At 31.1% G+C, this 23,636-nt stretch overlaps 1 protein-coding gene across 4 annotated transcripts in view; it reads left to right on the top strand.

The window, feature by feature from the left end:
* The window catches only part of LOC126885284 (kalirin), a 1,143,465-nt gene that overhangs the window by 5,340 nt on the left and 1,114,489 nt on the right, over positions 1–23,636 (top strand). The window lies entirely within an intron of this gene.

The following is a 23,636-nucleotide window of genomic DNA, read 5'->3' as shown; positions in this document are numbered from 1 at the left end:
CAATATAACAAAATTCCTTACTAATAAAATTAAATTAAATCCACATTATTTCACAGTACTTTTCTGATTTTTTAAATGTTTTTTTTTGTATTTAGTTAAATGGTGTTAAATATTATGTAATTGCTCTTTTTCTAAAAGGTTAAAGAAATTACAGTGGCAATGGCAATAATACTTTGCCATTTGGGTGACATTTTCATTGGCTCTTATTAAGCTTCTGGCATAAGTCAAGAAGAGTGCATTGTTCTCTCAAGTACAATAGGTGCTCAGGATTCTGTATTTCGCTACAGTCACATGGTTAGAGATAGCTGCAATATAGCGCCTCACGCTGGCCAGCATTGATCAGGGTAGGATTTCGTGTGGGAGTCCGTGTACCCAGGACTCCCACATGATAAGCACTGATAGTGAGTCCCAATATCGCAGCAAAGTGCTGATTGCTGCTTACATGAGTTAATCACTATTGCTTGCTTGCTGTTATTCTCTGAACCACGGCTCTTCAAATGCCGAGAGGAAACATTCCTGTTGTTGGGTGTGTCTTAGAAACGGGAGTCTGAAATAACCCTTCTCTGAACGTCATTTTGTTGTAAATAGCCTCAAACTTTAGGTGTTATTTTGCCTAAATCCCAAATCTTGATGGATGGATAGCTAGCTTGAACTAAGAAGAGGATATCACATGCAAACGGCTCCCAGTTTTTTCGGCGATATTGGTTGTGGGTTAACACAAATATACAGGGTAGCTAGAACGATTTTTATAGATTTTGGTGGGTAAGGGATCTTCTAATGCGGCCGATATTATAGTGGTGATTACATTGTTGTCAAATCTTCCGTTTTTCTGGAAATATAATAAACTTTCCTGTAGTTCCTGTTCCTTTCAAATAGAACACCCTGTATATTTTTTGCGTTTTGACGTTCTTAAGAAATAGTGATTATTTTTCATGTTATATTCCCTATTCGCGGTGTGCAAGTACTTGGAAGGGGAAACGAGAAACGACCGTGCGCGAGTCGCGGAGAAATATTGCAACTATCTTAAATAATTCATATTGTCAATTGAAATTGTCAAATTGACGTATATTTCATACCTTCTGTCAATGAAGCAGAAAAAATATATATTGCTCCACAATATTGATATGATATGCAATTATTATATAAAGGTAAATTTAATTAATTTTATTTTGCTTGCAGTACTGCATTTTAATAACTAATTTTATTTACTACATACAATTGTTGACGTTTTCATAACATAACCTGAATCTTATTTTTTCTTCTTATTATTTTTTTGGACTTTGGCCTTGACAATTATCCAGTAACCAGGACTAATATAATTGGCCAATATAATTAAAAGTGCGAATTTTAGTATAGAGCGTAGAAATAGGGGTCGCTTTGCCGAACTTGCACGGTCCCAATACCTAAATGCCATAGTTTCAGAGGTATGGCTACATTTATTAAAAAAAAATTTTTAACAAATTATAAAAATTAATTTTTTCAGCCCGGGTAGACATTATTTTAGGTTCTTTGGACCATTGGGAATAAAAAAGGTCTAGGTTCAAAAACACAAGTAAAAAATAATATTTTTATAATCACGAAGTTCCTAAATTCAAATTCATTCAGAAACACTGTTTTTTAGTTGTTAAAGCAATCCAATCGCCCGTCCTCTCATATTAGCCTAATAAAATAAAAAAAAAAACAAAATGTAATTCCTTACAGGTTGGAATAAATTTTATATCAAAGTTTAGGTAAATAAAAAGGATATTTTCAAAAAAGTATCCAAATCATATGAGGGGAACATATTTTAAATAATTAAAAAGGGGTAATTTTTGCACAATATTTACTTTTTTAACTGCTAAGGGAATTTACATTTTAATGAAGGTCTTTAGTATTATTTTTTACAAAGCTGAAGGATAAATCTTTTACCTAAGACTTACTAAATTAAATTTGACCCCCTATTTATTTAAATAATTATATTTAAAATCTAAAAATCAAATTCGCAGAAAAATATTTTTTTGCGTTTTAAATAAGCGTTATAAATTATTTTGTTTAATACGAAAAGTTGCACTATGTTACCAGTATTAAGCAAAAAAATTTGGTTAAAAAATATTTAATAATTTATGAGATATTTAATTTGTTTATTAAATGTTACTATATTTTCAATTGCAAAAACGCGGTTGTTACCAAAAGAATATAAATCTGTATAAAACCTCATTACTTTTATTTTTATGTATGTTTTCGATAAATGTATTGATAAATTCAATTCAATTGAACTCCTCTCTAAAATGGCATTTGAAAATCGTTCTAATTTGTTGATAATTTGTTTTTTTAATCATGTCGCGGGGATTAACATTTTGAAATGCTGTTCCGATAATCGGGTTCCTGGGAATTTTTCACTAATTAACAATTTTTTTTAGCGTTTTTTCTTCTTCTTTTTTCTTTATAGTAAAAGATATAGTTTTGCTTATAGAGGGGGTTTTATTAAGAATGTCCAATCTCTGAGTTGTAGATTCTAGATCTCAAAATATTACGATTTAACCAAAAGCTCTTAAATAAAATATGGCTCCTTATTGAGTTACAAGGTGTTTTATTTAAAAATTAAAAAAAAATGTTTTTGCTCAATATTCTAGTACTATTCGACGTATCCTTTTCATACTTGGTAGAAAGTGTAAGTACTATACATCTTATGAAATTATGTTAAATACAAGTGTCCGCCTATTACCAGAAGCGTACAACAGGGGACAGCAAATGGTTGACCCTTCCCAAATTCTACGTCACTAGTGAAATTGCCATTTTAGAACAATTTTTAGATTCTCCAATACTCTCTATGTAAATAACATCCTCTTTATTCGTTACGATAAAGTCATTAGTTTTCGAGATATTTGAAGTTAAACATGTAACGGCACAGTTATTTAGTTATTTTGATTAATACATATTGTGCCGCTTAATTTTTAGTTTCAAGTATCTCGAAAACTAATGATTTTATCGTTAAGAATGAATAATATACTCTTCAGTTTTAACAATAAAATTATTAGCTTTCGAGATATTTGAAATTAAAAATTAAGCGGCACAAAACGTTAATGAAAATAACTGCCGTTACATGTTTACCTTCAAATATCTCGAAAACTAATGACTTTATCGTTACGAGTGAAGAGTAAGTTATTTACATAGAGTATTGGAGAATCTAAAAATTGCGCTAAAATGGCAATTTCTCCAGTGACGTAGAATTTGGGAAGGGTCAACCATTTGTTTCCTCCTGTCATACGCCTCTGGTAATAGCCAGAAACCTGTATTTAACATAATTTCATAGGGTGTATAGTACCTACACTTTCTACCAAGTATGAAAAGGATACATCGAATAGTTTTAAAATACTGAGCAAAAACATTTTTTAAATTTTTAAATAAAACACCCTGTAACTCAATAAGAAGCCATATTTTATTTTAGTGATTTTGGTTAAATCTTAATATTTTGATGTCTAGAATCGACAACTCAGAGATTGGGCATTCTTAATGAAACCCCCTCCATAAGCAAAACTATATCTTTTACTACAAGGAAAAAAAAGAAGAAGAAAAACGCCAAAAAAATTTGTTAATTAGTGAAAAATTCCCAGGAACCCAATTATCGGATCAGCATTTCAAAATATTTAATCCCCGCGACGTTATTAAAAAAACAAATTATAAACAAATGAGAACGATTTTAAAATGGCATTTTAGAGGGGAGTTAAATTGAAATTTGAATTTATCAATACATTTATCGAAAACATACATAAAAATAAAAGTAATGAGATTTTAAACAGGTTTATATTCTTTTGATAACAACCGCGTTTTTGCAATTGAAACTATAGTAACATTTGATAAACAAATTAAATATCTCATAAATTATTAAATATTTTTTAACCAATTTTTTTTTGCTTAATACTGGTAACATAGCGCAACTTATCGTATTAAATAAAATAATTTATAGTGCTTATGTGTTAAAACGCAAAAAAAATTTTTCTGCAAATTTGAATTTGGAGAGTTTATATATAATTATTTAAATAAATAGGGGGTCAAATTTAATTTAGTAAGTCTTAGGTAAAAGATTTATCCTTCAGCTTTGTAGAAAAAAATCCTAAAGACCTTCATTAAAATATAAATTACCTCAGCAGTTAAAAAAGTAAATATTGTGCAAAAATGACCCCTTTTTAATTATTTAAACAATGTTCCCCTCATATGATTTGGATACTTTTTTGAAAATATTTTTTGTATTTACCTAAACTTTGATATAAAATTTATTTCAACCTGTACGAATTTACATTTTGATTTACATGTAGTGTAATCTTATTTTACTAGACTATATGCGCTTCATTAACAATTAAAAAAACAATCTTTTAGAATAAAACGTGCCAAAAATTCTTATAGGTAGGGGGGCGTTCAAATATTACGTAACGCGATTTTTGACCCCCCTCCCCCTATGTAACGTACCGTAATGGGGAGTTCAAGTATGACGTAACGCAATTTTTGAAGATTTTTGACCCCCCCCTCCTTTCAATCTGCGTTACGTAATACTTGAACGGTCCCTAGCTGATAGAAGAAAGTTTGAGCTTGAATTTAGGTGCTTCGTAATTTCAAAAATTATTTTTTTTACTTGTGTTTTTAAACCTTGAAAATCGTCATTCTTTGATTTTTTTCAGTTTTAAATTGTTTATAACTTGGAAACCATTAACTTTAGAGAAAAATTACAAAAGACCTTTTTGTTCCCAATGATCCATAGAATCTAAAATAATGTCTATCCGGTCCGAAAAAATTGATTTTTATAATTGGTTTAATTTTTTTTTAGTAAATGTAACAATAACTCCTAAATTATGGCATTTAGGTATAGGGAATATAACATGAAAAATAATCAGTATTTCTTAAGGACTTCAAAACCGCAAAAAATATACAGGGTGTTCCATTAGAAATAAGAAAGTTCATTAGATTTCCAGAACAACGGAAGATTTGAGAACAATGTCATTACCACTATGATAAAGGCCGCATTAGAAGACCCTTGCCCACCAAAACCTATAAAAATCGTTTTAGCGGTTTCCGAGAAATAAGCGTGTTTCCATACTTTTTCGCTACTCTGTATAAAACGTGACTGAAAAAAATAAAAGAAAAAGAAAATTAGGTACTTACTTGAATGCCGCATTGTTACAATTCAGTCAGGATATAGAAGTAAATAAGAAGATAAACAGGAATAACGTCTGATATATCTGGAATAACATGATATATAGACCAGGGCGCATCTGTAAAAATATTAGTACATTTGGACGTTGAGAGGTGACTCAAATTTTTTTGCAGAAATTGCTTGAAAATAAATCAAATAATAATATTTGAGTTATCCTCCCTCTCAAAAAGGTCCGGAACATTGTTTAAATAATCAAAATGTCAAAAAATTAATGAAAAATTCGATTTTCTTCTTGGATTTTTGATTATAACTTTAAAAGTATTCATTTTCGAGAAAAGTTGTACTGACATAAAAGTTGCGTAATTAAATTTCCTACAATATAGAATTGGCTAAAAATTTAAAAAATAGTCACCCTTGTTGCAAAATAATAATAATTGTGAAAAAAACATACAAAAACAAGTATTCGCATTATACGTTTTTCAACCATTTATGCTACACTTAGGACCTTCATATTTCACCCTGAAAAACTATATGATACAGTAAAACAATACTGTATATTTTATTAAGATCGGTTCAATAGATTTTGCAAAATAAATTTTTCAATCCAGCTTTCGTAAAAAAAAATCATTTTTTCAAAATGTTACAGGACTGAAAATAAAGCAGATAGCAAGTTGAAATTTTTTTTGCGTATAGAAGTGTACTGTACCTTTCATTTGCAATTTTGAAAAATTAAAATCGATTAACACCACGGGTCAGGAATTTTTTTAAAATAAACATTAATTATTGGTGCTACGCGCAGGACAGTGGATAGTTTGTTTTGATTGGGCATTCCAATGACCTTTGATAATGATTGATACATTTTAATTTTTATTACATTTCGATATAAATAAATAAATTGTTTATTGCAAAATAAAAACACATAGTCTATCCTTTGAAATAACACTTTTATTAGCAAAAACTTTCTTTGTTAATATATTTTAACTTAAATAATAAAAGTTTATTATTTTTAAACATATGCAATTGTTTAAACAATATTTCACAAACAATAATAAAGTTAGTTTGATTTTTGTGGAACTAAAATATTAAAATACAACAAAATATAGAGTAAGAACATAATATATTAGATAAAGATTGGAAGAAATTTTGGTGGGAATCAACTTGTGTGAATCGAACACCGCTGTCCTGCGCGTAGCACCAAAAATTATTGTTAATTTCAAAAATTTTCTGACGCCGTGGTAATTAATCGATTTTAATTTTGAAAATTGCAAATGAAAGGTACATTACACTTCTATAAGCAAAAAAAAATCAACTTGCTATCTGCTTTATTTTCAGTCCTGTAACATTTTGAAAAAATGAATTTTTTTTGCGAAAGCTGGATTACAAAATTTATTTTGCAAAATCTATTGAACCGATCTTAATGAAATTTACAGTATTGTTTAACTGTATCATAAAGTTTTTCTGGGTGAAACATGAAGGTCCTAAGTGTAGCATAAATGGTTGAAAAACGTAAAATGCGAATACTTGTTTTTGTATGGTTTTTTCGCAATTATTGCTATTTTGCAACTAGGGTGACTATTTTTTAAATTTTTAACCAATTCTTTATTATAGGAAATTTAATTACGCAACTTTTACGTCAGTACAACTTTTCTCGGAAATGAATACTTTTAAAGCTATAATCAAAAAACGAAGAAAAAAATCGAATTTTTCCTTCAATTTTTGACATTTTGATTATTTAAACAATGTTCCGGACCTTTTTGAGAGGGAGGATAACTCAAATATTATTATTTGATTTATTTTCAAGCAATTTCTGCAAAAAAATTTGAGTCACCTCTCAACGTCCGTCTCAAAACAGATGCGCCCTGGACTAATAATTATAAAAACAATAAATATAGGCGAACTAAAACAGATAAAAATTTAATATTAATAAAAACTGGCAGAACATAATGAACTGTAGAAATTATGAAGAAATTACAGAAATTCAAAAAATAACCGTCATGATAGAAAGCTACTACCAAACATTATACATAGTCCAGTCGGGTTAGACGAATAACAGTCCTAACCTTGCATTAGGAGCTGCCCCAAATTTTATTTCTTTAATCTTTAGGGGGGTCAATAGTAGTGTAAATTTAAAATCTCGACTGAATTCCGCCATTGCGTTAGCCGCCATCTTGATTTTAAACGAGAACCGTTTTTGCTCAATATCTCCGCCATTTTCAACTTTTCGACAAAAAGTATAACAACCAAAATTATTGAAAATGTAATTTTCTATCTTTTCTATTTTTACAGTTTTTTCGTGCCATCGATATTTCCGAGTTATAGCGGAAAATAGTGGCAGTTATATATAAATAGAGCATAATTATTGAATTATCTCGTTTCTTGTTAGTTTTACGACAAAAATGTTCCTATACAAAAATAGAGAGAATTTAATTCTACACAATTTTAGTTTCTTTCATTTTTTTGCTAAAGTTAATATTTAAGGTAGTATGTATGCGATAATGGCGCGAGCGTAAGACCTGATTGATTTTGTAGCAATTGTTTTTGTTCAATATCTACGCCGTTTTCAACTTAAATTGTTCCAAATATGATTTCCTACAATTTATTTTTAACAATTTTTTTCATGCGGTTGATATTTTCCGAGTTAAGTGGGAAAATAGTAAAAAGTGGTGGGGGGAGCATAATAACTGAATTGAATCTTTTCTCCGAGCTGCCCCAAATTTTATAATTCTATCCTTTAGGGGAGATCAATAGTAGTGTAAATTTAAAATCTCGACTGAATTCTGCGGTTGCATTAGTCGCCATATTGATTTTAAAGGAGAACCGTTCTTGCTTAATATCTCCGCCATTTTCAACTTTTCGAGAAAAAAGGTAGGAACTAAAATTATTGGAAAAGCAATTTCCAACAATTTCTTTTCCACAATTTTTTTAGGCGATCAATATTCTCCGAGTTAAGGAGGAAAATAGTGGAAGCGGAAGGGAAGCATAATTATTGAATTGTCTCATTTATTATTAACTTTACAACATAATTGTACAAAAACAAAAATAAAGAGAATTATATTTTATACAATTTTTGAAACTTCCAATGAAACACCATCCAAACTAAGTACATAAAAGACATAAATAATAACTTATATGCATTAAGTTCACTTAATATTTTATTAACTAGCGGGTTTTATTGTTTGAATTTGTCTGTCGATAATTAAGTTTCATGTCAGCTAACATATTTTATTATTTCAACAATTTTTTTTTTAATTTTGGACCCGTTGGGGGGAATTTTCCCATCCCCCTCTTAGACCCGCCACTGGTTCTCTCTAAAAATTGTAGTAAATCATAATTGCAACAATTTCAGGCCTTACACTTTTTGTCGATAAGTTGAAAATGGGGAAGATATTGAACAAAAACAATTGCTTTAAAATCAATCGGGTCTTACGCTCGCGCCTTTACCGCATACGTACTACCTTAAATATTGATTTTATCAAAAAAATGTAGGAGATCAAAATTATATAAAATTTAATTCTCTTCATTTTTGTATAGGTTAAAATTTGTTGTAAAAGTAATAATAAACGAGATAATTCAATAAATCAATAATTATGTTTTAACTGTCACTGTTTTTTCCCCATTACTCGGAAAATATGGACCGCTCAAAAAAAAATATAATTAACGAAATTATAGAAAATCGCATTTTCAACAATTTCAGTTTTTATATTTTTTGTCGAAAAGTTGAAAATGGCGGAGATATTGAGCAAAAACGGTTTTCGTTTAAAATCAAGATGGCGGCTAACGCAACGGTCAAATTCAGTCGAGATTTTAAATTTATACTACTATTGACCCCCCCCCCCCCCAAGAATTGAAAAATAAAATTTGGGGCAGCTCCTAATGCAAGGTCAAATGGTATCCCGACTGGGCTAACAAGTCATAAGCAAGACCACCCGGTAAAGACGAAAAACGACGAAAAGAGTAAAAAATGTTGGATTTGAAGATATACCAGATATAACAGAGGACGAAATAAGAAACACAATGAGTCCTATGGGAAATAAAAAAGCTCCAGATATAGACGGAATAGTATCTATTAGAAATGATAACGTGTGGAGAACACATAAAAATGCTAAATTTTTAATAAATGTATAGAAATAAATGTATAGAAATTCTGATAATTAAAATGTAAAATCAATATTAATTAGAAAACTATAGACCCATTAACCTGTTATCAGTCTTGTATAAGCCCTTTGTGAAGATAATTACATTTCGACTAACAACAAACTGGATATCAGCCTTGGCAACAGACAGAATTTAGAAAAGGTTACAGCTACAGGACTATAGATTATAAAATATACAAGTACATATGTAATAAGAACACTAATCAAAAACATCAAACGAATACAATATAAATATCCTTTTTTATAGCCGTTTAAATATCAGAGAAATGATAAATGAATGGAGGAGATTAAACAATTACGATATCTAGATGATAAGAAAAATACAAAGAAGCCACAAATCAACTAAAACAAACTCTTAAAACAGTTAAAAGATAAATCCTTCAATAAATATTTAAGAAACTTATCGCCCACAGCTGATACAAAAACTACGCGACCAAATTCAAACAATTTGAAAATCCGATAGAACGTGTACCAAGACACATGTGTTCGGTTAATATTATAGAAAAAAACATTTTAACTATTACCTCTTACAAACGGAAATTGTAATGACACATATACGAATTCCTAGAAAAACACGAATAACACAGCGAATCTAATCAGAAATTTTTCATAAAATATTTTTACGAAATTAAAAAAAATTAAATAATGAACCTATCGAGAAACAAAAAATTTTAAGATAACACTAAAATTAATTCCACCACAAAAAGATACCTGGATGTGATATGTGTGATATACTTACTAGTCCAGGGTAATAAGGATTTTCTCGAGACACTCAAAGATCCAGGTAGCTGACTACTTTTTTAGTTATTGTAGACGTATAGGAAGAAAACCTACCTATTTACTGCCTAGAGTTCGCGTCCGTTTTTTAATTATTAACATTTTAGTGCAAAAATCACGATTTTTTCGATTTTTTGCACTCCATTCAAAAACTAAATAGTTGACATAAAATTACAAAACTCAGTTTTTTAGAACATTGAAAAACCTTCAAAATGCCGATTTTTGAAAGTTAAAAAGTTAATTTGTTGCTACGCAAACTGCAAAATAAGTGAAAATCGTTATTTGTTAATAACTTTTACTAAAACTACCTTAGAACTTTAGTGTTTCACCCAAAGTTGGATTGTTTCACCCAAAGTTGGATATTGGGGTACTTAACAAACCCTCAAAATTTGAGACCGATCCATTAATTAGTTTAAGAGTTATTCTATTTGTTTATCCCAGAGACCTTTATTTTGCAATAAGATAAGACAGAAAATAATGAAGATAGAGCAATTCTAAGTATGCCAAATGAAAGTAGAAGAGTGATAGTATCAAAATGTATTAAAAAAAGATAAAACAATAATTAACATAGTCAAAAATCCTAATTCCAAATTTTTAAAATTTTGTAGTTTATAAACATTTAGAATAACTTTAAAAATGTTGTCCGTAGAAACAATATTTTTATATATTCGAAAAGATAGTATTTTAACAAGAATTTTCAAATAAAAAAATTTAGCCTGGGCTCATTTGGGACAAAGTTAGCCATATGTTTTTTTTTAATTAACAGCTAATTTGTTTATAATAATTAAGGAATCTCATTAATGCCATTTTAAAGAATGGGATTTGTATTTTTTTCTTAAAAAATTTGCACAAACATTATATCCTCACAGCACCCTCTACGATTTTTCAAAAATGTAGTGCAAACGATTACTGGGGGGAACCTACAAATCCAGCGAGTTAAAATATCGAAAAAGCAATTTCAAACGAATATAATTTGCTGTATCTCCGGATCAACTCAATGGATTTTGATCTTTCTTTTTTTAATTGGTATGTAATTTTTACGTACATTACAAAAATATGCAACTTGTTTATAAATGTATTAATTAATAAACAGTCTAATTTGTTTAACAATTCTTGAAAAAATATTTTTTTACAAAAATCTATTTTTTTAATCATAGTATCATTAATGATCACAGAAAAAGTTAAAGTACACTTTAATAAATAAATGATTTTTATTAGATAATTATTTATTGAAGATAATTTATTTATTAAAGTATACCTTAACTTTTTCTATGATTAATAGGGATAGTATGATTAAAATCATGGATTTTTGGGAAAAAATTATTTCTTCGAAAATTGTTTAAACAAATTAGACTGTTTATTAATTAATAAATGTCTAGACAAATTGCATATTTGTAATGTTCAGAAAAATTACATACAAATTAAAAAAAGAACGATCAAAATATATTCAGTAGATCCCGAGATATAGAAAATGATGGTAGGTAGTTTTAAGTTGCTTTTTTTTAGTTTTTGAACTCGTGCATTTGTCGGCTCCCAGCTCCCCTTCACTTACCATTAGTCACCAATTGAACTACATTTTTAAAAATTCGTGTAAAATACCAGCTTTTCTAATATGTAAAATGACTTTTTCTACGGACAATATTTTTAAAGTTATTCTAAATGTTTTTAAACTACAAAACTTCACAAATTTTTCATTAGGATTTTTGACTATATTAGATAATTTTTTTATCGTTTTTTAGTACATTTTGATAGTATCAGTTTTCTACTTTCATTTGGCATACTCAGAATTGCTCTATTTTCATTATTTTCTGTCTTATCTTATTGCAAAATAAAGGTCCCTGGAATAAACAAATAGAATAACTCAAACTAATTAATGGATCGGTCTCAAATTTTGAGGGTTTGTTAAGTACCCCAATACCCAACTTTGGGTGAAACACTAAAGTTCTAAGGCAGTTTTAGTAAAATTTATTAACAAATAACGATTTTCACTTATTTTGCAGTTTGCTTAGCAACAAATGAACTTTTTAACTTTCAAAAATCGGCGTTTTGAAGGTTTTGTAAGGTTTTGTAATTTTGTAATTTTATGTCAACTATTTAGCTTTTGAATGGGGTGCAAAAAATCGAAAAAAATCGCGATTTTTGCACTAAATTGTTAATAATTCAAAAACGGACGCGAACTCTAGGCAGGAAACAGGTAGGTTTTCATCCTATAGGTATACAATAACTAAAAAAGTAGTTAGCTACCTGAATCTTTGAGTGTCCCGAACATGGTCTATTTCTAGCTTATTACCCTGGAGTATACCTAACTTCGGAAGAAAGAGGTACCTATTCTGATACATAATAAACCTCACAATTTAGACTTACAGTAGAACCCCACAAATCCGAACTAATTGGGGGACAGCCTGTTCGGATTCCGAAAAGTTCGGATTATCCGAAAGTTAACCTAACTAGTAGTTCAAAGCTTTCATTTGTCGTTAATTTTGAGTAGGCAAAGGTTCTCGCAAGAGTGTGGACAATATTTTTGGATTCAAGTTGACTACGAGAGAACCAAAATAATTTAATGTTTAACCATTATAAACACTATATATTAAAGTATAATATTTATTTTTAAGAAATTTTAAATGTAAAAGTCCTATTAATCCTACATTGTCCAATTTTCTGGCGTTTCTTCTTCTTAACGTGCCCTATCAAGTCCCCTTGACGTTGGCGATTAACATGGCGAAACTGTCTCTGTCTCGAGCTATTCTAAATAGTTGTTCTTCTTTCTTTATTCATGTCCACTCCCGGATATTCTTCAACCAAGAGGCTTGCTTTCTACCAATTCCTCTGCGTCCTTCGATTTTACCCATCATAATAAGTTGAAGAATATTATACCGGTCTCCCCTTACTACGTGTCCAAAATAGGCCATCTTTCTATATTTGATGTTATTAAGCAGCTCGCGGGCAGCATTTGCTCTCTTAAGGACTGCCACATTTGTCAGCATAGCCGTCCATGGTATTTTCAGTGTACGTCTGTGCAGCCACATTTCAAAGGCCTCCAAACGATTAATGGTGGATATTTTTCATGTCCATGCTTCGACACCATACAAGAGGACTGACCAAATGTAATATTTAATCATGCGCTTTCGAAGTTGAAGTTGCAAGTTATCATTACAGAAGAATGACCTCATTTTTAAAAATGTCGTGCGGGCTATCTCGATTCTACATTTTATCTCTTTATCTGGATCTAGCTGTTCAGTAATATGGCAACCAAGATATTTAAAACTGGGTGCTCTTTGAATTATATGACCATCAACATATAACCGTGAAATAATTTCTGGCGTTACTCTGTATAATAAACATGTTTTTAAGTTTTTGTCCTGAATTTTTAAATTTTTTTCACTTTACGTTGGTTCGGATTTGCCGAAAGTTCGGATTAGCCGGGTTCGGATTTGAGGGGTTCTACTGTATTTATTTACTGACCTTACAAAATGAAATTGTTTTAATTTCTGTCCAGCGAAATAAACTCATGATATACAAATATCTATAAATCTTTTACCATTTATCTGTTTTTTTGGTTCTTTTTCCTTGAATCTTTTTCTGCATAATCAGTTGTAGAAAGTTGTATCTCTCTTCTCTGTCCACGTGTAATATGTCCGAGATGTTCCAATTTTCTTGTTTTGATGGTATTTAAGATTTCCATTTCTTTATTTATCTTTGTGACGTGTTTTTCCATGATATTTTCAGTTTTCCACAACTGGAATGATTACAGTTTTTCATTGATGCCGTATTAAAGGCCAAGCTTTCAGTGCATAAAACAAAGTCGAGAAAACATAGCACCTAGCCAACCTAACTCTTAGCAGCTCTAACTTCAAATCTCGTGAGCAGAGAACTCTTCTTATTTTGTTAAAATTTGCTCTAGTCTTTTCTATTTTGATTTTAATTTCTTGGAAGTAATCATTTGTGGCGTTGCTCATTGTTCTAAGGTTTAAAACAGACGAACCACTCTGCACTTTCTGGTAGTGTTGCCCAAAATCGGTCTTGGTCTTGCAGTCTTGGTAGACCAAGACCGCCTAATTTTAACAAGACCAAGACTTACCGTACAAGACTTGAGCAAGAACAAGACTAAGCCTGCGAGACTCCTGCGTCTTGAAGTTAGAACTGACGGTCGTTTTAGGGAGTATATATGTTCGGCTATATTCTTAGATACTCAAAAAAATTGTAAAAAAAAATTTGAAAATTGGATTTATGCTCATTACGAACAATACCATAAACATACATAGCGAATCAAAATATCCATTTAAAAAACACGTGACACATTTGACATGTAGGTACTCAGAGGTCATTATTATAATGTTAAAATAAAATATTTTGTACATGCTTTCCCAGCAGCCGACTTCTTCGCTCTGAAATTAATTGTCCAAATTTAATATCGAATATCGTATACAATCTTTTTAAAATGTGTCACCTTAGCTAATAGAAAATGTACTTAATAAGTATATAAGCAATTCATTTTTTTTTCATTATTAGTTTGCTAAGAATCCAAATACCAGAAATCTTATCGGTATACATATTACAGTAAGACTATTATTATGTATTGTTTATGCTGACTGTGCTATGAGGTCACTCGGCTAAACAAAATGTGCCGAAACAGCGCGGCTATTATTTAAACGTATCATAAGATAATGATACGACACAAAAGTACAGATAATGCCGGATATCGTGTAAATAAAATACTGAAATATCATTTTAACGATATAATATAAATATAATACACTTCTCCAAGAAATTAACGCACTACCTAAAAAAAACGGGTCATTTTTAATGTCTCAAGTGATTTTTTTTAATATGCTGTCTTATTCTTTATAAATATTGCTGTAATAATATTGTTGCTAGACAGGTCAATTATTGTCATTGTATACCGGGTGTACCAATCAAACTGTGTTTTTTCTCACTGTGTAATATTCTAGCATTATGCTAACTTATTATTCAAGCATGCAATAGCATACTGAAATTAAAACCCAACTATAGCCTCATATTTTCTTAGCATTATGTTTTTTATTCATTCACTTATATATTGGATAATAAAAAAGTTAGGTACTTTTTTAACTAGCCATGTTTTTCATCAATACAGGAATTTTTTAAATAAGTATGGCAAACTTTAATGGGTAATTCTGTACGAAAAAGTAATGACAGTTTGCTTCATAAACGTTTTCTTTATAAATGCTTCGTTTCCGAAATAGGGGGTGTTGAAATTTTTCTTACAAATTGACGATTTATTTATTTCTCTTAAGAGGTAGTTTTAACTTTAGTTAGTTAGAACATGGGCAGGTATCACTTAGATCGTGGATTCAAACCCCACCCGGTGTAAGTTGTTTAGACATTTATTAATTTGGCTAGTCTTTATTATGGCTATGATATTCAAGCTTAAAATGTACCTTTCTGTTACGTTGTTCTAAGATATGCAATAGGCTAATGAACAACTGCGAGACTTGCAAGACCAAGACCGGGGGCGCAATAGCAAGACCAAGACTGTCTAAGCCTCGTCTTGGTCTTGCATTTGGGCAACACTACTCTGTGGATCCACAAAGTGGCCAATTCAATCATCCAATTATTACAATTTTGCTTATCTCAAGATTTCTTTGTATTTAATAATACATATTACAGGCAACCTGATGGCCTAGCTATGGGTAGTTGTCTGTCTCCTCTCTTAGCTGATATATTTATGGATCATTTAGAATCCACACAGATTATGAAAAATCCTGAAATTCTACACTGGTTTCGATACGTAGATGATTGTCTAGTTTTCTTAACAGGACCCTCCACATCAGCTGAGCTATTGCTTTCTAAAATTAATCAAATCCACCCCAACATTAAGTTCACTATGGAACTTGAATCATCCAATTCAATTAACTTTCTCGACCTCACCATCACCAGATTAAATGACCACTTCGATTTTAGTATTTATAGGAAACCAACACAGACTGATCATGTCATACCCTTGTCTTCAAACCATCCAATGTCACATAAATACTCTGCCTTCCACAGTTACATACACCGTCTAGAAACCATCCCCCTATCTCAATCTAACTACACTAAAGAACTCAACACTATCAAACAAATTGCTTTCAGTAACGGTTACGGACCAAACCTTATAACCAAACTCCTTCATAAGAGACAACTGAGGGTTCTGAGGGAGGCTGCGTTTCCCAGGGACCTGACCACCAGACCCCATTATGCTTCATTACCTTTCCATCAAGAGAGCCTTTCCGGTGATATCAGTAATATTATCAAGAGATCAGTTGACAACATACACATCTCTTTTAAAGTTTCCAATAATTTAGGACAATCTCTTTCCAACTCCAAAGACCCTATCAACTACATGAATCGTAGTGTGGTTTATAAACTTCAATGCTCTGACTGTGATGCTACGTACATAGGAAGAACTTGTAGGTCACTAGCATCTCGTTCCCTTGAACACACAAAAAGAGAGAACACTTCCACCTTTTCTCAACATTTAAAACAAAACAGTCATACTCTTAACATTCCGGAAAATGTTGCTCTAATACACAACATACCTCAAAAGAATTTCTTAAGACTGGACCTATACGAGGACTTGGAAATAATTAGAGAAAAGCAAAGAAGCCCTAACTGTGTTAACCGCCATGTGTCTTTCAATCGTGACTTCAATCCCTTACATCGTCAACTTTTTTCTTAAGCTAAATATCCAAACTTCTTTGCTGTTTCCAAACTCTTTTTCATTTATATTAACTTTTCCTCCATATTTACTTATTTAACAGATGACATTTCTAACATCAACTCATTATCCCTTAACTTCTACTAGTCTTCCAAAATAATCTACTTTAACTTTTTCCACAGTTTTTATTAAATCGACCAGTCACAACTCGTAACACTATTTGGTCTCTTCCACCCAATTTCATAACTTATCGCCATTTGATCAGGTTTTCGTTATGGGTCCAACTAAACTTCAGAAAAATATTTATAAAAGGTTTTTATACTAATTCTTCCACTCTCTTATCTATAGGATGTGGGGTCTGGTTTCTGGGGCGCCCAGCCTTTTTCATCACACCTCATTACAGTAAACAATTCTGATATCAAATCATAAATTATTCACTACCTTCTAATTTTACACATATTGCTTGTTTTCCAATACACCTTCATACATCCATCCAGTTTTAAACCTTTTCAATTCAACTCGATAACTTGGTATAAAAAAAATAAAAAATAAAAAATAGAAAAATCCCTATTTCACAAACATGTTTAGTCCTACATGCCTATGTTACATAAAAGGACCTCATACTTTTGCCAGGTTATTAGTTTAATTGATATTCTTCTTCACTTCCAATATCAACACTCAGGTACCTATAACCAATTAATTCACATATCATTATATCATATCAGTTTCCTCCTGTGACTCATACAACTTATCTTAATTTCAACACTACTTTAATATCAGACTTTCATTTACTACAGACTCTCTAATTTACTCTGCCATTAGTACAATTAAACCAAACACTCCTTTTAATTCATAGTAAATTAAATTTTCAACAGCACAGTTGGACTTACTTCAATTTGAATAGGAACGGCATTCATCAACCTTTGAATTATGTATAGGTGGCTGCATAGATTCTGGCTATTTCTCTATTTACATTATAAAAATCATTTCATGCTCCACGTTCATCTTACATATTCAAGGTACTTACTTAAATGTAATTATAGCCACAACTTTGTTGATGTTTGTTATTACTATGTTAATTTTCATTATATATTTTACTAACAATTAGTTGGCTTTCGTAATACAGGGTAAATTCCACGTCACGTTGTCCATCTGTCTTTTGACACCTTTCAGAAACATCACTCATTTTGCATTCAGTTGCCATTAAGTCATTGAAATGTGATCAACTCAATTTGGATCCCACGTGTTGGGAAACCTGTATACTTTACCTTAGGGCATTATCCTGTTTGCCATGTGACCATCACAGGCCTTTTTATTGAAGTATGCACTTTTAAGGCATCTATATTTTATGTAAAGGGTTTTTACCCAGATATTTTCTTTTGTGGCTCAGCTGGCATCCAGTTTGTAAGTATAACCAACTTGCTCTAACCTTTGTCAAAATTTAAATACTAACTTTATATTCATTAAATCGGTTATACTTATTTTTAGATCGAACACTGATGATGATTTTTTATAAAAATCGAAAACGTTTTGTTGTGATGTAGCCCTTTTAAGGGATTTTTAATAAAAAAATTTTTATACCTTTTACAAAGGATTTCTTTCCAATTTTTTTAATTTTGTAATGGACCAGTGGCTGGCCACTGTCGCCGATCCTCGCCACTGTGGCGTCCATTACAAAATCATTGAGACTACAAAATCACCTGTTTAAGCCACTTTGTGGCGCCACAGAGTAGCGCTGCAGAGTGGTTCGTCTGTTCTAAACCTAAGATATGCGTATTGATCTACTAGTTCGAAATTGGTTCCGTTTATGAGAAGATCGTTATCAATAGATTCGTTATTTCTTTGAGTTTTAGATATTCTCATAAATTTTGTCTGCTTGACGTGAATTGTTAGACCGTATTCTTACCGCTATTCTGGTCACCAGTCTCCGAAGATCTTCAATAATTTCGGCAAGATGACAGTACCATCCGCATATCTAAAGAGGAAAACTGACAGAGCGTGTTGCGACATTATGAGTGAAATAAAAAAATGTAACAGAAAAGGATAAAAACTGAAGACGGAATTCAACCCAATGTGAAAAAGATTAAACGTAAGAAGAGATAGAGAAATTTCTGTCAAAATTTGGTATTTATGACCCTTAAAATAACACCAAATGCTAAAATTTATTAGCCTGTGGATAGTGTGGATGTCTCGTCAGCCGAGGGTATGATCAGTGGCGTGGTAATTTTATGGTCAAACTACGTTTTGTTCTAATTTTTATCATTGTGAGAATTAAAAAAACCAACTAATATTTTTATCTCCACCACTGAGAGCAGTCAACTTTTTGGTTGCCTGTATTCTTCGGGACATATTCGGGACATTTTATCACAAAGTGTAAATATTACTAATTTTACCGTCTTGTAGGGTATCTGCGTTCTCTTTCTTTTCCACTATTATATATATTATATCTCTCTTTGCCGACGTTTAAATTAGGACCCACTTGAATCTCGCTTCAACACGCGCCTCGACCTCGTCGTCAGAATTCCCCATAATGTTGTTAATGGTAACTCTTCGGAGTTGGCCTTTAAAATATTTACGACAATACGCATCCCTGTCTCACCCACTTCTAAATTTCAATTTCCTCTGACAGCTGTTCGTTAACACGTACTTTTGCTTGCTGCTTATAGTATAGATTCGATATAATCCTGAGGTCATATCGACTGTTTAAAGCTATTCAGCCCTATTCTGTAACTTTTAACAAATCGAATAGAAATGACCAAGTCGAATCGTAATTACCCAAAATCGGAATGTTTGATATCTATCGCGTCATTCTTGTGTTTGGATCGGTATTCTGTAACTCATATCGTAATCGGAATCTCTGACTTCTATTTCACGCGGTTCTGAGGAGGTGGCAGCCGCGCAGTAACCAGCGAAATTGTGTTCTGTGACCTATTTTGTTACTTGAGATATGACACCGTTGCCATTTCCTCAATGTTTTCATACTTTCTTCATACTATCCTCAAAGTTTTGAGAAGTAAATAAAATATTCGTGTAAATACTGGATGCAAAAAGCTTAAAAGAGGATAAATGGTTTTAAATTAAAGTTAATTAAAATTGATATAAAAAAGAAGATAAACTGATAAATAAAAAAGATAAGTGAAGATAAGAAGTATAAATGCTTTTAAATCAAAGATATTTAAATTGATGTTATTAATTCATTATTATTAATAAATTATTTAAAATTGATATTACTAATAATATGCAATCTTTAAGATTCGATTTCAGTTGAAATAACTGCTAAACAACTTTTCCCAAAAATGGCATCTTTTCTATAATTTGTTCAGGCTATGAGCGTTGACTGATAAATATACAAGTATACTGGTATAATATTTATTTATCAAGCTATTCTTGTGCATTATACCATTGATTGCAATTGTACAAGAAATATACGAACAAAATATGGCAACAATGTGAATGGGAAACATTCAGACGCCAAGTAGCAAATAAATAAGGTTAGGTCCAATTATTCATACTCGTACAACATGTCTAAATGAAATATATATAGTTCTCTAAACAAATAACACCACAGACTAAAAATTAAGCAGCTAAAAAAAGGTACAAATACTATAAATAATTATAAATAAGTAGTATGTAATTAATTATTTTTATATATAAAATATAAACGTCAAAACAAAACAAAATGCGCTTGCGTCAACCACAATTCCGATAATCGGAATCTCATCTCGACAGGGTAAATGCTGTCGAAGTGATTTCTATTCACATTACGATTGTAGAGATTCCGAAGTAGTTATGGAATACGGATTTGGACTATTTCTATTCGACTTGGTCACTTCTATTCGATTTTACTGACTTCTATCATCGAAATGAGTTACAGAATAGGTATGATTAACACATATACGCCAGGGAAATAAGGCAAAAATATACCATGTTCGGAACACTTGAGCAGCCAGGTTGCAAATAGGTTTTTTGGGTACTTTATACCTAATACATTATAAATACAAAAATGTCCATCACAGTTTGGACGAGAAATTTAGTTATTAACAAATAAGGGTTAAAAATGAGAGTTTTTTCGTTTAAATCGCTACAGGTAAAGATAGGGTAATTAAATATTTATAATATTTTTCTTTTAGAAGATGAGCCAAGGTTTAAAACAGCGCTTTTTGAATTTTGGTCCGATCATCTGTTGCGAAAGTTTTCAACTTTTGCGAAAATGAAATTTCATATTGCAAGAAAAGTTGAGTTAAACAGTCCACACAATGCACAAAAAATTGACGATTCGTCAATTAGTTTAAATTTTATTCAATTTGTTTATTCCAAAGAACTTTTTTCGCAATGTTATTGTTCAGAAAATAATAATGATATAGCATTTCTGTGGAAACAACATGAAAGAAGAATAGTCATATTTTCAACGCATTTAAAAAAAATCTTTAAAAAGTCATTTTTATCACTCCGAAAACATTTTACTAAAATATAGTCATTTTTGGCTTATAAACAATTTAAATAACTTTGTTAATATTGACTGTAGGCTAAAACTACAATGGGATTTGAAAAACAGGTATTTTTATACGAATTTAAAAAAAAAACTTTTTGCCTTGGTTAATTACGGTCAAAGTTAGCCACTTTTTTTATTTAATTGACAGCTACTTTGTTTATAACAATTGAGCAACCTAACTAGAACCATTTTGAAGTTGAAGGTATATAGTTTATGTGTAAAAGTTTGAGTAAACTTTGAACCTCAATAGTTTAGTTAATAAAGTTTTAAAAATGGCGTCCTAACAGAACGGATTCGTAGTCGGTGGAGGGGATTTATTAAAATCCTTGCATTCAAAAAATGAAACTGATTCTGATTATGATTTTGATCATAATTTTTTAAATTTGTATGTACTCATAGTCTTATAGTTATGTACGCACATCCCCACCTAACATTACAAAATGTTAGAGGGAACTCCGCTTATCACTCAGGGATATGAAAAATAGATTACGACCGATTCTAAGACCTACCGAATATACATATATAATTTCATACAAATCAGTCAAGCGGTCTCGGAGGAGTATGGAAACTAACACTGTGACAGGAGAATTTTATAGATGTAAATATATAGATGGCTATTAACAAATTGTTGTTTATAACATGTCTAAAGAGAAAGGTATTCGATCAGTGCGTCCTCCCAGTCTTGACGTACGGATCAGAAACACTTACCTTAACTAAAGCCTCGGCTACCAAACTAAGAGTCACGCAGAGAAGAATGGAGCGGTCAATGTTAGGAATAACTCTGCGAGACAAAATCGGAAACGAAGAAATCAGGAGAAGAACAAAGGTGACTGACGTCATCGAGAGGATAGCCAGGTTGAAGTGGAGATGGGCAGGACACGTAGCCAGAATGACAGATGGGCGATGGACGAAGAGGTTATTGGAATGGAGGCCAAGAGAAGACAAGAGAAGCGTCGGTCGACCGCCTACAAGATGGACTGACGACTTAAGAAAGGTAAATAAAAACTGGATGAGGGCGGCGCAGGATAGATGGGGTTGGAAACGAGGGGAGGAGGCCTATGTTCAGCAGTGGACTTTTGAGGCTGAATGATGATGATGATGATTAACAAATTGGGGTTGGTGATAGAAGAGTGAAAATTAAGGGTTTTATGTATTGTTTAATTCTACATCATATAAAATTCAGGTAGATAATTTTGTCCAAAAAAATAAAAAAAAATGTCAGGGGGGCAACCCCCCTTATAACTTATGGGTATAAAAGCAGATTAAAACCTATTCTCCGTCCTATAGGATATACGTGTAAAATTTCATAAAAATCGGCCAAGCCGTTTCGGAGTAGTATGGTAACTAACACTGTTAGAGGATAATTTGATATATATATATATATATATATATATATATATATATATATATATATATATATATATATATAAATCAAATGAAATAGAGAATGTGGAGAAATCCCCTTACGAATAATTCACACATCCACCATTTTGGGTTGGGAAAATTTTTTGAATAGAATTAAAAATCCAAACACTAGTTCTTAGAAATGTGTTTCGCCCTCTTCAACCTCTCTGGGCTCATCGGTAAGGATGAGAGGTTGAATATCCTTAGACACATTCCACTCAAAAACAACATTCGAGACCAAGACATAGCAGAAGCGTAGATCTACGCCAAATCTGAAAATGACAGTCTCAAGTTTTAATTCCCTAATTACTTGAAGTAAAACATATGTTTAAAACAAAAGATGAGAAGTTATTGGTTTAACGACCACTCGTACGTTATCAATCAAATGAAATAGAGAATGTGGAGAAATCCCCTTACGGTGGATGTGTGAATTATTCGTAAGGGGATTTCTCCACATTCTCTATTTCATTTGATTGATAACGTACGAGTGGTCGTTAAACCAATAACTTCTCATCTTTTGTTTTATATATATATATATATATATATATATATATATATATATATATATATAGAAGTAACTGTGAATTAAATCATAAAAGTGCTTTTAAAATACCAGCTTTTGAAATCCTAAAGTAGATTTACTCTATAGTCAATATTAACCTATTCAAATTGTTTATAAGTCAAATATGACTCTATTTTACTAAACTGTTTTCGGAGTGATAAAAACGACTTTTTAATGATTTTTTTCAATACTTTCAAAATATAACTATTTTTCTTGCACGTGATTTCCACAGAATTGCTATATCATTATTATTTTCTGAACAATAACATTGCGAAAAAAAAGCTCTTTGCGATAAACAAATTGAATAAAATTTAAACTAATAGATGAATCGTCTTAAAAATTTTTGTGACTCAACTGTTCATGCAATATGAAAGTCTTAAGGCCATTTTCGCAAAAGTTATAGCATATTTTTTATTTTTGAAATTTTAGTCTTATTTTGCAAT

The sequence above is a fragment of the Diabrotica virgifera genome, chromosome 5 (genome assembly GCF_917563875.1).
Source record: "Diabrotica virgifera virgifera chromosome 5, PGI_DIABVI_V3a".
Lineage (NCBI taxonomy): Eukaryota > Metazoa > Arthropoda > Insecta > Coleoptera > Chrysomelidae > Diabrotica > Diabrotica virgifera.
This window is presented reverse-complemented; position numbering and strand designations above follow the sequence as displayed.